Source organism: Heterodontus francisci, unplaced genomic scaffold, assembly GCF_036365525.1.
Source record: "Heterodontus francisci isolate sHetFra1 unplaced genomic scaffold, sHetFra1.hap1 HAP1_SCAFFOLD_61, whole genome shotgun sequence".
NCBI lineage: Eukaryota > Metazoa > Chordata > Chondrichthyes > Heterodontiformes > Heterodontidae > Heterodontus > Heterodontus francisci.
The window spans coordinates 1,612,617-1,630,217 of NW_027141441.1; the positions used below are offsets into that span (position 1 = coordinate 1,612,617).

Below are 17,601 nucleotides of genomic sequence, written 5' to 3' on the forward strand. Positions count from 1 at the left end.
TGTTTTAAAGGAGGGAAGAGAGGTGGAGAGGCGGAGAGTTCAGGGAGGAAAATCTCAGGCTTCGGGCCTGGACAGCTGATGGCACAGCCGCCAGCGGTGGAGCGATTAAAATCAGCGATGCTCAAAAGACCAGAATTGGAGCAGTGCAGGAATGTCGGGGGGAGTGAACCAAATAAAATCCGGCCCTTTGTATCCCCCTCACAGCTGACAATCCCACCTAGCTATTTATTATCAATCAATTTTGCTCTTGCAGTTCTATTTCACACCACGAGATGTCAGTCTCATGCCATTTCACAGCAAGCTGCAAACAAGCTTACTTGACTGCCAGTCTAATACTGTGTTGAGTGGACAAGGATCTTCTTCTCTTACAGTTTCTCCAAATGATAGGTGTTCATTCTTGCCCCTGCACTTCAAAGAAACTGGGAAAAAAACATTCTTAACATTTTCTCACATTCACACACCCATTTACCCCAGTGATAATTCACAACATTTTCTTTGTACCATCGCCATCTACATAACTTAACATAGTTAAATTAAATTCGTGACAAAGCGCTGGCGATAACATTGTTCTTCCCCAAAATATGTACAATTTTCAAATGATCAGGCTGTAGCAACAAACTCCATCTAAATATTCTAGTATTTTGGTTTTTAAACTTATCCACAAACGTTAATGGGTTATTGTCAGTTTATATTAGTGTTTCTTTATAGTCCTGGCGGACATATACTTTGAAATGTTTGAGAGCCAGCAAAAGTCCGAATGTTTCTTTTTCCACAGTGGAATACTTTTTTGATGCCAATTTAGTTTTCTTGAAAAGTATCCTACTGGCTTCTCTATGCCCGATTTGTCATCCTGCAATTGGACTGCACCAACCCCCAGGTCGCTGGAATCGATCGCTATTTTAAAGGGTTTCGCAAAATTTGGAGCAGCCAACACTGGTTCATTAGGTAAGATTGCCTTTAGCGGCGACAGGGAGAACGAGGTGACAGCTGGGTAAGTGAGTTTACAACTTATATAAACTTATTTTTTTGTTTCGGCAGTTTCTTTTTGCAGCGGCGACAGGGAGAGCGAGGTGGCAGCTGGGTAAGTAAATCCTATATATTTGGGCAGCGGCTGAACCCGAGACCCTACACCTGTAGTGTCACCCACCCGCCCTCCTCCTCTGACCAAAAAAAAACGACTCGGTGATGTGCAGATAAGGTAAGGCTTTTTCTATTTATTTTTTTTTCGTGTGATTGGTAAAAACTTTTCGTTCCTTTTTCATTTATCTAAGTTAAGACTAAGTTAAGCTTAAGATTAAAAATGGCAGGAGGTCTCAGACCCGTGTTATGCTCCTCTTGCTCAATGTGGGAGCTCAGGGACACGGCTGATGTCCCTGACTCCTTCAAGTGTTGGAATTGTGTCCAGCTGCAGCTCTTGTTAGACCGCATGACGGCTCTGGAGCTGCGGATGGACTCACTTTGGAGCATCCGCGATGCTGAGGAGGTCGTGGATAGCACGTTTAGCGAATTGGTCACACCGTAGATTAGGATTGCTGAGGGAGAAAGGAAATGGGTGACCAAAAGGCAGAGAAAGAGCAGGAAGGCAGTGCAGGTGTCCCCTGCGGTCATCTCCCTCCAAAACAGGTATACTGTTTTGGATACTGTTCTGGGAGATGGCTCACCAGGGGAAGGCAGCAGTAGCCAGGTTCATGGCACCGTGGCTGACTCTGCTGTTCAGAAGGGCGGGATAAAGAGTGGAAGGGCTATAGTCATAGGGGATTCAATTGTAAGGGGAGTAGATAGGCGGTTCTGTGGTCGAAAACGAGACTCCCGAATGGTATGTTGCCTCCCAGGTGCACGGGTCAGGGATATCTCAGATCGGCTGCAGAACATTCTGAAGGGGGAGGGTGAACAGCCAGTTGTCATTGTGCACATAGGCACCAATGATAGAGGTAAAAAACAGGATGAGGTCCTACAAGCAGAATTTAGGGAGTTAGGAGCCAAGTTAAAAAGTAGGACCTCAGGGGTAGTAATCTCAGGATTGCTACCAGTGCCACATGCTAGTAAGAGTAGAAATGAAAGAATAGTCAGGATGAATGCGTGGCTTGAGAGATGGTGCAGGAGGGAGGGGTTCAGATTTTTGGGACATTGGGACCGGTTCTGGGGGAGGTGGGACTATCACAAATTGGACGGTCTACACCTGGGCTGGACTGGAACCAATGTTCTTGGGGGTGCTTTTGCTAACACTGTTGGGGAGGGTTTAAACTAATGTGGCAGGGGGATGGGAACCAAATGAGGAGGTCAGTGGACAGTAAGGAGGTAGTAACTAAAGCCTGTAAGGAACTAGATAATGAAGTCAGCGTGACTAAGGGAAAGAGTAGACAGGGAGCAGATGATGTACGCAAAGGGACTGGTGCATTTGTTTTAATGCAAGAAGTGTAGTAGGTAAGGCAGATGAACTTAGGGCTTGGATTAGTACCTGGGAGTATGATGTTATTGCTATTACTGAGACTTGGTTGAGGGAAGGGCATGATTGGCAACTAAATATCCCAGGATATCGATGCTTCTGGCGGGATAGAGAGGGAGGTAAAAGGGGTGGAGGAGTTGCATTACTGGTCAAAGAGGATATCACAGCTGTGCTGAAGGAGGGCACTATGGAGGACTCGAGCAGTGAGGCAATATGGGCAGAACTCAGAAATAGGAAGGGTGCGGTAACAATGTTGGGGCTGTACTACAGGCCTCCCAACAGCAAGCGTGAGATAGAGGTACAAATATGTAAACAGATTATGGAAAGATGTCGGAGCAACAGGGTGGTGGTGATAGGAGATTTTAATTTTCCCAACATTGACTGGGATTCACATAGTGTTAGAGGTCTAGATGGAACAGAATTTGTAAGGAGCATCCAGGAGGGTTTTCCAGAGCAGTATGTAAATAGTCCAACTCGGGAAGGGGCCATACTGGACCTGGTGTTGGGGAATGAGCCCGGCCAGGTGGTTGAAGTTTCAGTTGGGGACTACTTTGGGAATAGTGATCACAATTCCGTAAGATTTAGAATACTCATGGACAATGACGAGAGTGGTCCTAAAGGAAGAGTGCTAAATTGGGGGAAGGCCAACTATACCAAAATTCGGCAGGAGCTGGGGAATGTAGATTGGGAGCAGCTGTTTGAAGGTAAATCCACATTTGATATGTGGGAGGCTTTTAAAGAGAGGTTGATTAGCGTGCAGGAGAGACATGTTCCTGTGAAAATGAGCGATAGAAATGGCAAGATGAGAGAACCATGGATGACAGGTGAAATTGTGAAACTAGCTAAGAGGAAAAAGGAAGCATACATAAGGTCTAGGAGGCTGAAGAAAGACGAAGCTTTGAAAGAATATCGGGAATGTAGGACCAATCTGAAACGAGGAATTAAGAGGGCTAAAAGGGGTCATGAAATATCTTTAGCAAACAGGGTTAAGGAAAATCCCAAAGCCTTTTATTCATATATAAGGAGCAAGAGAAAGGATTGGCCCACTCAAGGACAAAGGAGGAAAGTTATGCGTGGAGTCAGAGAAAATGGGTGAGATTCTAAACGAGTACTTTGCTTCGGTATTCACCGAGGAGAGGGACATGACGGATGTTGAGGTTAGGGACAGATGTTTGATTACTCTAGGTCAAGTCGGCATAAAGAGGGAGGAAGTGTTGGATATTCTAAAAGGCATTAAGGTGGACAAGTCACCAGGTCCGGATGGGATCTATCCCAGGTTTCTGAGGGAAGCGAGAGAGGAAATAGCTGGGGCCTTAACAGATATCTTTGCAGCATCCTTAAACACGGGTGAGGTCCCGGAGGACTGGAGAATTGCTAATGTTGTCCCCTTGTTTAAGAAGGGTAGCAGGGATAATCCAGGTAATTATAGACCGGTGAGCCTGACGTCAGTGGTAGGAAGCTGCTGGAGAAGATACTGAGGGATAGGATCTATTCCCATTTGGAAGAAAATGGGCTTATCAGTGATAGGCAACATGGTTTTGTGCAGGGAAGGTCATGTCTTACCAACTTAATAGAATTCTTTGAGGAAGTGACAAAGTTGATTGATGTGGGAAGGGCTGTAGATGTCATATACATGGACTTCAGTAAGGCGTTTGATAAGGTTCCCCATGGTAGGCTGATGGAGAACGTGAAGTCGCATGGGGTCCAGGGTGTACTAGTTAGATGGATAAAGAACTGGCTGGGCAACAGGAGACAGAGAATAGCAGTAGAAGGGAGTTTCTCAAAATGGAGACGTGTGACCAGTGGTGTTCCACAGGGATCCGTGCTGGGACCACTGTTGTTTGTGATATACATAAATGATTTGGAGGAAAGTATAGGTGGTCTGATCAGCAAGTTTGCAGACGACACTAAGATTGGTGGAGCAGCAGATAGTGAAGGGGACTGTCAGAGAATACAGCAGAATATAGATAGATTGGAGAGTTGGGCAGAGAAATGGCAGATGGAGTCCAATCAGGGCAAATGCGAGGTGATGCATTTTGGAAGATCCAATTCAAGAGTGAACTATACAGTAAATGGAAAAGTCCTGGGGAAAATTGATATGCAGAGAGATTTGGGTGTTCAGGTCCATTGTTCCATGAAGGTGGCAACGCAGGTCAATAGAGTGGTCAAGAATGCATACGGCATGCTTTCCTTCATCGGACGGGGTATTGAGTACAAGGGTTGGCAGGTCATGTTACAGTTGTATAAGACTTTGTTTCGCCCACATTTGGAATACTGCGTGCAGTTCTGGTCGCCACATTACCAAAAGGATGTAGATGCTTTGGAGAGGGTGCAGAGGAGGTTCACCAGGATGTTGCCTGGTATGGAGGGCGCTAGCTATGAAGAGAGGTTTAGCTGATCAGGATTATTTTCATTAGAAAGACGTAGGTTGAGGGGGGACCTGATTGAGGTGTACAAAATCATGAGAGGTACAGACAGGGTGGATAGCAAGAAGCTTTTTCCCAGAGTGGGGGATTCAATTACTAGTTGTCACGAGTTCAAAGTGAGAGGGGAAAAGTTTAGGGGGGATATGCATGGAAAGTTCTTTACGCAGAGGGTGGTGGGTGCCTGGAACGCGTTGCCAGCGGAGGTGGTAGACGGGGGCATGATAGCGTCTTTTAAGATTTATCTGGACAGATCCATGAATGGGCAGGAAGGAAAGAGATACAGACCCTTAGAAAATAGGCGACATGTTTAGATACAGGATCTGGATTGGCGCAGGCTTGGAGGGCCGAAGGGCCTGTTCCTGTTCTGTAATTTTCTTTGTTCTTTGTTCTTTGAGTGAACCTTTCAAAGTACAGAAGTGATGACGAGGTTAAAAAGGTCTGAACAGTTGAGGTGACTGAGCGGTTTCAGCTTCTCTGTTCAGGTTGCAGCTTTCACTGGAGGCATGTGTTTAAATCCCACTTCTGACAACTTGATTTTCAGTTACTTTGCAGAGCTTCCTTGAAGGTTTGAGGCAGAGTAAATACTGAGGAACTGTTTCTAACTGCTGAACGGTCACGAACCGAAGGTTACAGATTTAATGTGACTCACAAAACTGGAAAGAACTTGAGGAAAAATTCCTTTCTGCAACGTGTGGTTAGGATTTCAGTTATGTGGATAGATTGGAGAAGCTGGGTTTGTTCTCCTTAGAGAGGAGATTTGATAGAGGTGTTCACAATCATGAGGGGTCGTGACAGACCCGATAGAGAGAAACTGTTGGTAGAAGGATTGAGACTCAGGTAAAAGCTGTGGCTCAGTTGGTCACACTCACCTCGAAATCACAAGCATCTGGGTTCAGATTTCACAGCTGACACTCCAGTGCAGCACTGAGGGTGTTGAAGGTGCTGCCTTTCAGGTGTGATGTTAAACCAAGACCTGGTCTGCATGTTTGGGTGAATGTAAAAGATCCCATGCTGCAATTTCAAACAAGTGAAGAGCAATTCTCCCTGGTGTTGTGATCAATATTTGCCTCTCAATCAGATCAGTTGGTCATTATCACATTGCTGTTTGTGGGTATTAGCTGCTGCATTTCTGACATTACAACAGTGATTACACTTCAAAAGTATTTCATTGTCTACAAAGTGCTTTGATATGTCCAGTGGTCTTGAAAGGTGCTATATAAATGCAAGTCTTTTCTTTCTTTATCACAACACATTACTGTGTAAAAAATGGTTTTTCATGTCACCTCTGGTTCTTCTGCCAATCACCTGATATCTGTGTCCTCTGCTTACTGACCCTTTTGCCACTGGAAACAGTTTCTCCTTATTTAAACGATTGAAGAACTTCATGATTTTGAACAAATGTGTCAAATCTTTTCTGAATTTTCTCTGCCGCAAGGAGAACAACCCCAGCTTCTCCAATCTCTCCACATCACTGAAGTCCCTCACCCTGCTACCATTGTGGCAAATCTCTTTTTTATTCTTTCACGGAATGTGGGCATCGCTGGCAACGCCAGCATTTATTGCCAATTCCTAACTTCCCTTGAGAAGGTTGTGGTGAGCTGCCTTTTTGAGCTGTTGCAGTCCATGTGGTGTAGGTAAATCCACAGTGCTGTTCGGAAGGGAGTTCCAGGATTTTGATCCAGTGACAGTGAAGGAACGGTGATATAGTTCCCAGTCAGGATGGTGTGTAGCTTGGACGGGAACTGGCAGATGGTGGTGTTCCTATGCATCCAATGTCCTTCTCGGTGGTCGAGGTCATGGGTTTGGAAGGTGCTGTCGAAGGAGGCTTGGTGAGTTATTGCAGTGCATCTTGTAGATGGTACGCACTGCTACCACTGTTCACTGGTGGTGGAGGGAGTGAATATTTAAGGTGGTGGATGGGGTGCTGATCAAGCGAGCTGCTTTGTCCTGGATGATGTTGAGCTTCTTGAGTGTTGTTGGAGCTGCACTCATCCAGGCAAATGGGGAGTATTCCATCACGCTCCTGACTTGTGCCTTGTAGATGGTGGACAGGAGGTGAGTGATTTTTTTTTAGAATTAGAATATTACAGCGCAGTACAGGCCCTTCGGCCCTCGATGTTGCGCCGATCACCTGACCTACACTATTCCATTTACATCCATATGTCTATCCAATGACCACTTAAATGCCCTTAAAGTTGGCGAGTCTACTACTGTTGCAGGCAGGGCGTTCCACGCCCCTACTACTCTCTGCGTAAAGAAACTACCTCTGACATCTGTCCTATATCTTTCACCCCTCAACTTAAAGCTATGTCCCCTCGTGTTTGCCATCCTCATCCGAGGAAAAAGACTCTCACTATCCACCCTATCTAACCCTCTGATTATCTTGTATGTCTCTATTAAGTCACCTCTCCTCCTCCTTCTCTCTAACGAAAACAACCCCAAGTCCCTCAGCCTTTCCTCGTAAGACCTTCCTTCCATACCAGGCAACATCCTAGTAAATCTCCTCTGCACCCTTTCCATAGCTTCCACATCCTTTCTATAATGCGGTGACCAGAACTGCACGCAATACTCCAGGTGCGGCCTCACCAGAGTTTTGTACAGCTGCATCATGACCCCGTGGCTCTGAAACTCGATCCCCCTACTAATAAAGGCTAACACACCATATGCCTTCTTAACAGCCCTATTAACCTGGGTAGCAACTTTCAGGGATTTATGTACCTGGATACCAAGATCTCTCTGCTCATCTACACTACCAAGAATCTTCCCATTAGCCCAGTACTCTGCATTGCTGTTACTCCTTCCAAAGTGAATCACCTCACACTTCTCCGCATTAAACTCCATTTGCCATCTCTCAGCCCAGCTCTGCAGCCTATCTATGTCCCTCTGTACCCTACAACACCCTTCGACACTATCCACAACTCCACCGACCTTCGTGTCATCCGCAAATTTACTAACCCACCCTTCTACACCCTCATCCAGGTCGTTTATAAAAATGACAAACAGCAGTGGCCCCAAAACAGAACCTTGCGGTACACCACTAGTAACTAAACTCCAGGATGAACATTTGCCATCAACCACCACCCTCTGTCTTCTTTCAGCTAGCCAATTTCTGATCCAAAGCTCTAAATCACCTTCAACCCCATACTTCCGTATTTTCTGCAATAGCCTACCGTGGGGAACCTTATCAAACGCCTTACTGAAATCCATATACACCACATCCACGGCTTTACCCTCATCCACCTGTTTGGTCACCTTCTCGAAAAACTCAATGAGGTTTGTGAGGCACGACCTACCTTTCACAAAACCGTGCTGACTTTCGCAAATGAACTTATTCTTTTCAAGATGGTTATAAATCCTGTCTCTTATAACCTTTTCCAACATTTTACCCACAACCGAAGTAAGGCTCACAGGTCTATAATTACCAGGGCTGTCTCTACTCCCCTTCTTGAACAAGGGGACAACATTTGCTATCCTCCAGTCCTCCGGCACTACTCCTGTCGACAATGACGACTTAAAGATCAACAACAACGGCTCTGCAATCTCCTCCCTGGCTTCCCAGAGAATCCTAGGATAAATCCCATCTGGCCCAGGGGACTTATCTATTTTCACTCTTTCCAAAATTGCTAACACCTCCTCCTTGTGAATCTCAATCCCATCTAGCCTAGTAGGCTGTATCTCAGTAATCTCCTCGGCAACATTTTCTTTCTCTACTGTAAATACTGACGAAAAATATTCATTAAACGCTTCCCCTATCTCCTCTGATTCCGCACACAACTTCCCACTACTATCCTTGATTGGCCCTGTTCTAACTCTTATCATTCGTTTATTCCTGATATACCTATAGAAAGCCTTCGGGTTTTCTTTGATCCTATCCGCCAATGACTTCTCGTGTCCTCTCCTTGCTCTTCTTAGCCCTCCCTTTAGATCCTTCCTGGCTAGCTTGTAACTCTCAAGTCACAGCAGAATTCCCAGCCTCTGACCTGCTCTTGTAGCTACGGTATTTATATGGCTGATCCAATTCAGTTCCTGCTCAATGGTAACCCCCAGAATGTTGATAGTTAGGGATTCAGCAATGGTAATGCCATTGAATGTCAAGGGGAGATGGTTACGTTCTCTCTTGTTGGAGATGTTCATTGCCTGGCACTTTTGTGGGTTGAATGTTCCTTGTCACTAATCAGCCCAAGCCCAATGTTGTCCAGGTCTCTCTACATGTGGACACGGACTGCTTCAGTAGCTGAGGAGTTGCTAATGCTACTGAACATTTTGCAATCATCAGCGAACATCCCCACTTCTGACCTTATGATAGAGGGAAGTTCATTGATGAAGCAACGGAAGATGGTTGGGGCCTAGGACACTACCCTGAGGAACTCCTGAGTGCTGTTCTGGGACTGAGATGATTGGCCACCCACAACTTTCACCATATTCCTTTGCGCTAGGTATCACTCCAACTAAAGAACAAAGAACAAGGAAAATTACAGCACAGGAACAGGCCCTTCGGCCCTCCAAGCCTGTGCCGATCCAGATCCTCTACCTAAACATGTCGCCTATTTTCTAAGGGACTGCATCTCTTTGCTTCCTGCCCATTCATGGATCTGTCTAGATACATCTTAAAAGACGCTATCGTGCCCGCGTCTACCACCTCCGCTGGCAACGCGTTCCAGGCACCCACCACCCTCTGCGTAAAGATCTTTCCACGCATATCCCCCCTAAACTTTTCCCCTCTCACTTTGAACTCGTGACCCCTAGTATTTGAATCCCCCACTCTGGGAAAAAGCTTCTTGCTATCCACCCTGTCTATACCTCTCATGATTTTGTACACCTCAATCAGGTCCCCCCTCAACCTCCGCCTTTCTAATGAAAATAATCCTAATCTACTCAACCTCTCTTCATAGCTAGCACCCTCCATACCAGGCAACATCCTGGTGAACCTCCTCTGCACCCTCTCCAAAGCATCCACATCCTTTTGGTAATGTGGCGACCAGAACTGCATGCAGTATTCCAAATGTAGCCGAACCAAAGTCCCATACAACTGTAACATGACCTGCCTACTCTTGTACTCAATACCCCGTCCGATGAAGGAAAGCATGCTGTATGCCTTCTTGACCACTCTATTGACCTGCGTTGCCACCTTCATGGAACAATGGACCTGAACACCCAAATCCCTCTGTACATCAATTTTCCCCAGGACTTTTCCATTTACTGTATAGTTCACTCTTGAATTGGATCTTCCAAAATGCATCACCTCGCATTTACCCTGATTGAACTCCATCTGCCATTTCTCTGCCCAACTCTCCAATCTATCTATATTCTGCTGTGTTCTCTGACAGTCCCCTTCACTATCTGCTACTCCACCAATCTTAGTGTCGTCTGCAAACTTGCTAATCAGACCACCTATACTTTCCTCCAAATCATTTATGTACATCACAAACAACAGTGGTCCCAGCACGGATCCCTGTGGAACACGTCTCCATTTTGAGAAACTCCCTTCCACTGCTATTCTCTGTCTCCTGTTGCCCAGCCAGTTCTTTATCCATCTAGCTAGTACACCCTGGACCCAATGCGACTTCACATTCTCCATCAGCCTACCATGGGAACCTTATCAAACGCCTTACTGAAGTCCATGTATATGACATCGACAGCCCTTCCCTCATCAATCAACTTTGTCACTTCGTCAAAGAATTCGAGGGGAGAGTTTTCTCCCTGGTGGCCATTGACTTCAATTTTGCAAGGGCTCCTTGATGCCCTTGGCAAGAGCAGTCACTGTCTCCTCACCTCACCTCTTGAGTTCAGCTCTTTTGTCCAAATTTGGGTCAAGGCTGCAACGAGGTCAGGAACCAAGTGGCTCTGGCAGAACCCAAAATGAGCATTGATGAGCAGGTTATTGCTGTGTAAGTGCTGCTTGATAGCACTGTCAATGACACCTTCCATCACTTTACTGATGATCAAAAGGAGGCTGATGGGGCAGTAATTGACAGGGTTGGATTTGTCCTGCTTTTTGTTTGCAGGACATACCTGGGTAATTTTCCACGTTGCTGGGTAGATGCCAGTGTTGTAGCTGTACTGGAACAGCGTGGCAAGTGGCGCGGCTAGTTCTGGAGCATAAGTCATCAGCACTACAGCCGGGATGTTGTCAGTATCCAGTGCCTTCAGCCATTTCTTGATATCATGTGGAGTGAAGTGGATTTTCTGAAGATTGGCATCTGCGATGCTGGGGACATCAGGAGGAGGTCGAGATGCATCATTTAGTTGATACTTCTGGCTGAAGATGGTTGCAAATTATTCAACCTTGTATTTTACACTGATATGCTGGTCTCCCCTCTCATTAAGGATGGGGATATTTGTGGAACCTCCTGTTGATTGTTTAATTATCCACCACCATTCAGGACTGGATGTGGCAGGACTGCAGAGCTTTGATCTGATCTATTGGTTGTGAGATCACTTAGCTCTGTCTATTGCATGCTGCTTCCACTGTTTGACATGCAAGTAATCCTGTGTTGTAGCTTCACTCATTTTTAGGTCTGCTTGGTGCTGTTCCTGACATGCCTTCCTGCACACTTCATTGAACCACTATTGCTCCCTTGGCTTGATGGTAATGGTAGAGTGAGGGATATGTCAGGCTATGAGGTAACATATTGTGTTTAAATACAATTCTGCTGCTGCTGATGGCCCACAGTGCCTCATGGATGCCCAGTTTTGAGTTGCCAGATCTGTTCATTTCTTCCCTTAGATATAATTGGAAAACAATTCCAAAGGAATGCATGTACTAAATAAAAAGGAGAGAGAAATAAATACTGACAAAATAGATGCCAGCATTTGCAAGGTAAAAAGATTTATAAGTTTTATTATCGATGAGTGAGAGGAATATATCACACTTTGGGGCTTCTGTAAGTGGATTTACTGATAATTTTGGGAATTGACAGGAAGCTGCTTCATGGTTGGTGGAACAAACTCCCGCCCTTGGGGTGGAGCCAACAGCTGCATCCGTCCAATAACAGACAGAGTAGAAGTACTGTATCAGGCCTTGTTAGCCCAGTTGGTAGAGCATGAGACTTTTAATCTCAGGGTCTTGGATTTGAGACCCTTGTTGTGTGGTTGTTCTTCCCTTTTTCAGACTTCATCGGCAGAGAGTTCAAGGGGTGTTTGAAATTAAATTCAACAACATCACCAGATTTCAACTCCCCCCTCCCAGTGTAGTTGAATGGAGCTTCAACCTCTGCCCTCCCCCTTCCCCTCCCTCCCAGAACTGCAACAGGGATCCCCTTGTCCTCACTTTCCACCCCACCTGCCTCCACAGCAGCATAGTGGCGCAGTGGTTAGCACTGCAGCCTCACAGTTCCAGCAACCCGGGTTCAATTCTGGGTACTGTCTGTGTGAAGTTTGCAAGTTCTCCCTGTGCCTGTGTGGGTTTCTTCCGGGTGCTCCAGTTTCCTCCCACAAGCCAAAAGACTTGCAGGTTGGTAGGTAAATTGGCCATTATAAATTGCCCCGAGTATAGGTAGGTCGTAGGGAAATATAGGGACAGGTGGGGATGTGGTAGGAGTATAGAATTAGTATAAATGGGTGGTTGATCGTCGGCACAGACCATGTGGGCCGAAGGGCCTGTTTCAGTGCTGTATATCTAAACATAAACACATCCAAAGGATCATCCTCCACCATTTCCGCCACCTCCAGCGTGATGCCACCACCAAACGCAACTTCCCCTCCCTTGTCAGCATTCCGAAGGGATTGTTCCTTCCACAACACCCTGGACCGCTCCTCCATTACCCCAACACCTCTTCCCCTTCCCAAGGCACCTTCCCATGCAATCGAAGGAGATATAATACCTGCCCTTTTCTGTCCTCTCTGCTCATTATCTAAAGCCCCAAACACTCCTTTTAGGTGAAGCAGCGGTTTACTTGTACTTCTTTCAATTATGTATACTGTATTCACTACTCACAATGCGGGCTCCTCTAAACTGGGGAGACCAAAAGCAGATTAGGTGGAACACCTCTGCTCAGGCCGAAAGCATGATCCTGAGCATCTGGTTGCTTGCCATTTCAACACTCCCCCCTGCTCTCATGTCAACATTTCTGTCTTTGGCCTGCTCCAGTGTTCCAGTGAAAATCGACCCAAGCTCGAGGTGCAGCACCCGACCTTTTGATTCGGCACTCTACAGCCTTGTGGATTGAACATTGTGTTCAATAACATCAGAGCATGACTGGTGTCAGGTAACCACAAGCATTAACACACTTTGTCCCAGGACAGCTTTGTTATTTAATCTCTCCTGCCCTCTGCCCTATCAAACACCTTCCCCTTTGTTCTCTCCCACATGCCCCTCCCCTTCACTTGTTTAAAACCTAATTCTTTTCTGACCTGTGTCAGTTCTGATGAAAGGTCACAGACCAGAAATGTTAACTCCGTTTCTCTCACCACAGATGCTGCCAGAGCTATTGAGTATTTCCAGCACTTTTTGTTTTTATTTCAGATTTCCAGCATCTGCAGTATTTTGCTTTTATTGTGTCAGAAAGTCTTTCCTTGATTCAGGACTCTTACCTCTCTCCAGAATCTCTCTGCTAAAGATTGAACTTTATCTCATTTCACTCACAGCTCAGGGTCAGTGTGGCACAGTGGGACTTCTGGCTGTCTCTCACTTCACAGTCCATCAGTACTGAGAAAACAATGGGGAATATTACTCACATGTTGTGTTCTGTAACTTTTTACAAACACTTTAATGTATATATTGTCTTCCGAAGCAGTGACAGAATGGTGGCTTTAGTGTGTTGTTGAAATAGCTTTGTTGAGTTCGTGCTGTACTAACAGTTAAACAGTTCTTGGTTCAATACCAAGTATTGGCACTTTCAAACTCTCCTGTGTATTTTTCTTTGGCTCCAATTGTCAAGCTGCATGATTTATTCTGAAATTAGCACCACAGAACCAAGGCACCAGCGAGCATGAGGAGCTGAAATTAGCACAGATCAAATCCACTTAATACTTCTGACTGAAGATGGTTGCAAATGCTTCAGTTTTGCCTTTTGCACTGACTTGCTCAGCACCACCATCATTGAGGATGTGAATGTTTTTGGAGCCTCCTCATCTTGTTAGTTATTTAATTATCCACCACCATTCACGACTGGATGCGGCAGGACTGTGGAGCTGTGATCTGATTCTGAGGGAGAGATCCGTGCGTGGAGTGGCGGGATGTATGGAGAGTGATCCTGAAGAGGGTGTCTGAGCCTGGAGTGGAAGCTTTCTGAGGAGGTACAGGAGTAGGTCATTCAGCCCCAGTGTTTTATAAAGGTTTAGCATAACTTATTTGCTTTTACTCTATGCCTCTATTAATAAAGCCAAGTGTCCTGTTTGCTCTTAGCAACCTTTTCAAACCTTGATCAAAAAAGATTGGTGTGCATTGTCTCATTCTTCCTCCCAAACTGTATCACTTCACAATTCTCTGTGTAAAATTTTATCTGTTATGTGAAAGCCCATTTTACCAGTGTGTTTAAGTTCCTCTGAAGTGTGTTACTGTCACTGGCATAGGATGAAATTCACGAGCATTCTTTGATGCTATCTCCGTGGAAAGAGCAATCTTGCACACTAGCTCAAATTGGGATTTTGTGTGTTTAGTATCTTTCCTCATCCACCAATATAAGCACAAATCTGTCTCATAATGTACGGTCTAAGAATGTGCCAATGTTGCAATGTGGTGATAAATTCTTCAGTGTCACAATGTACTCACCAACTGTTTCACTACTTTTCTGATTTCTGGATCCAAGTTTGTAGCTTTCTGCGATCTCTAGCGGCTTAGGCTTGAGCCTCACTTCAACGAAGAAACGGAAAATTATGATTTAAAGATTACACTGTCAATCATTCACATCTCTGTCTTCTCCTGAACTTCGAGTTCAAATTTGTTTGTGAAGTTGAGTCACACGTTAAGACAGCACAGTCTTTTTCTTTGTGAAGGAAGTGATTTGGGAATGGCTGTTTGAAACTGTCCCTTCTTGCACAGAAATTCAGTGCAAATACTTGATCACTCACAATTTCCTTGAGAGAAATTTGTTCACAATCGCATTCGACACGGAAACTGCCTCAGCATTAATCTCACTGAAGCAAAATGTGACCGTGTTGTTTGTTTCAGAATGTTGGTGCCGTTATTTGTCGCTTTTAACCGAGACTGGGAGACAGGGCAAGTTTGATCCGAGGTTGGAATATATTATCATTCAGGAGCAAGAAAAATCAAAAGGAACAAAATAAGAAAACCCAGTCTCTGGATTTGAGAATCTGTAGATTCGCTTTGGGAAAGTGAATCAGAGCAGAATGAAGGGTGAACTGTCCAGAAGAGATGAAGACACAGCTCAGTCAACACGTTCCCCTGGTTTATGATGCTGGAACATTCATCACACAGAAATGATTCAACCCAATAACAAACATTCTTACAGCTGATAATTTATGCTACTGATTTAAGGACTGTCTCATGTGGTTACCGAGTGATGACGAGAAGATATTAAACTTTGTTCTGTTCAATCTAGCTGTGATGAAGTTTGAATTTTTCTACCTTTTATAAACAGTATTTGAAGGGTCTCGGTAACAATGTTCAGTGTTGATGAGAGTGGGGTCTGGGTGAGAAGCTGCTGAGTGTGACAGGGTCAGGACTGGATGCAGGAAGTTCTCTGACAGTCTCCCTCTATCTCTCTAATGGGTTTGAGTTGATTTACGACTGGTAGCTTTTATTTTACTTTTCTTATTCAGAGATACAGCACTGAAACAGGCCCTTCGGCCCACCGAGTCTGTGCCAACCAGCAACCACCCACTTATACTAATCCTGCATTAATCCCATATTCTCTACCACATCCCCACCATTCTCCTACTACGTACCTGCACTCGGGAGAATGTACAATGGCCAATTTGCCTACCAACCTGCAAGTCTTCTTGAGGTGGGAGGAAACCAGAGCACCCGGCGGAAACCCACACAGACACAGGGAGAACTTGCAAACTCCACACAGGCAGTACCCAGAACTGAATCCTGGTCGCTGGAGCTGTGAGGCTACGGTGCTATCCATTGCGCCACTGTGCTGCTGTTGGTGTTTTGATAAATGAAGGAAGTTCCCTCCACCCATTTTTTTTGGACAGACAGTGTGGTATAAGGATGTAAAGGGTTAATGCTGAAGATAGTGGGATCAACCCCTCCCACTGTCAGAGTGATGATGAAACAGTCACATGAGATGAAGTTTGGGAGAAGAGAGAGCAGCACCAAGGATGCTAGCTTAGCAGGCTTGATGAGTGTGTAAAGAATATTGTGCAAATTAGAAAGAGTTCTTAGTTCTTTCAGCAGGAAATGTGTCCAGAAAATATCGAGAAACTCACAATTTTATTATTCAGGAGTCGGAACACAGATATTAATTCCAAGTGACAGTTCTGGGACCAATTAACAAAAAAAGTAGAGAATAATATTGCTCACTGATTGAAATCCCCCAGTGAGGAGACAGTTAAACAGGTGATCTGTTGGGGCATCCTTCGATCCAAGGTTTCAGCAACATTTAATCTCCCTTTTTGGTGAAATTCTCTGTTATTTGCAACTTTTTTTTATCAGCTTTGATGGGCGAGTGAAAAAACTGAAAAAAATTGAACAGTTCCATCCTTTCTTTTCTTCCTTCTTCTCTTCTTTCCATCAGTTTCTCTTTTCTGTCCCAGATCAATATAATGATGAGAATCCCACTTTAATCTGTTGTTTCTGGTGTTTTATCCATTCCAATCAAAATTTCAACATTCCAATCAAATCTATTTGTTATTCCACAGTGTCTCTCCATGTGTTTTATTCTGTTGTATTCTCTCACAGTCTGTTTGATGATCAAAGTTACATCTCACTATCTGTTCTGGTGAAGATCAGAAGCAGTGATATCTGTTTACACCACCCGACAAGTCGGCCTGAGGCTGTGCCTCGCTGATCACGTGGAGTTAAAGCAATTCTTCCAGTCAGTTAGTTCAGTTGTAATTTCATGAGAAATTCGGTCATCATGACTTCGTCAGTGACCTAATAGTTCAGGTGTCTGAGTGATGTTAATCATGATGTGATGAAATGATTGTATGTTCTAGTCTTTCCGTGGTGGGTTTTCACATTGAGTAGAAACGAGTTGGACATGGTCTGGAAATGTTTCACACCACTCCATTCCCAACTTCATTTACTTCCAGAAGGTCTTTTTCCATCATTACACAGCTAGCTGCACAGCCAGAAACTGTGCTGAAGGTGACAGCTACATTTAACCAACTGACAAGGTGGCCGAGAGGTTAAGGTGATGGACTGCTAATCCATTGTGCTGTGCACACGTGGGTTCAAATCCCATCCTTGTCGTTAGTTTATGAACTGTTAAGTGTATTGCTTCTGTTGGGGGAGTTGATGTGTCAAGTCAGCCTCGAAACCTGTTTTTGTCCCTGTCCAGACAGTGATTCCAGAATTGGTTATACTGTCTTAAAATTGAGACAGACAATTGGAATTCTTCACCCAAACTACACTGGAATGAAGATCAAATAGGGATCACGAAACGGAGCAGGATTTTTCCTCCCCTCCTTCCTTCCATCTCGATTTGCACCAAGTGAAAGACAAATGGGAAAAGCAAATGGCGAGGGAGCAGATGCAGAAAATTATCCTTTGGCAAGAAATTTATTTTCAAATCTTCTTGATAGATTAAGTGAGTGAGCAATGCTTTGGCAGATGGAGTTTAAAATGAGGGGTCATTTAGTACCTACGATAGATCAGAG

General features: G+C 44.9%; 1 non-coding gene across 1 annotated transcript; it reads left to right on the forward strand.

Moving 5' to 3' along the window:
• Nucleotides 1–17,112: 17,112 nt before the first annotated feature.
• Nucleotides 17,113–17,194, forward strand: trnas-gcu (transfer RNA serine (anticodon GCU)). Its single transcript has one exon. It is a non-coding gene; the product is annotated as a tRNA-Ser (tRNA).
• Nucleotides 17,195–17,601: the final 407 nt, after the last annotated feature.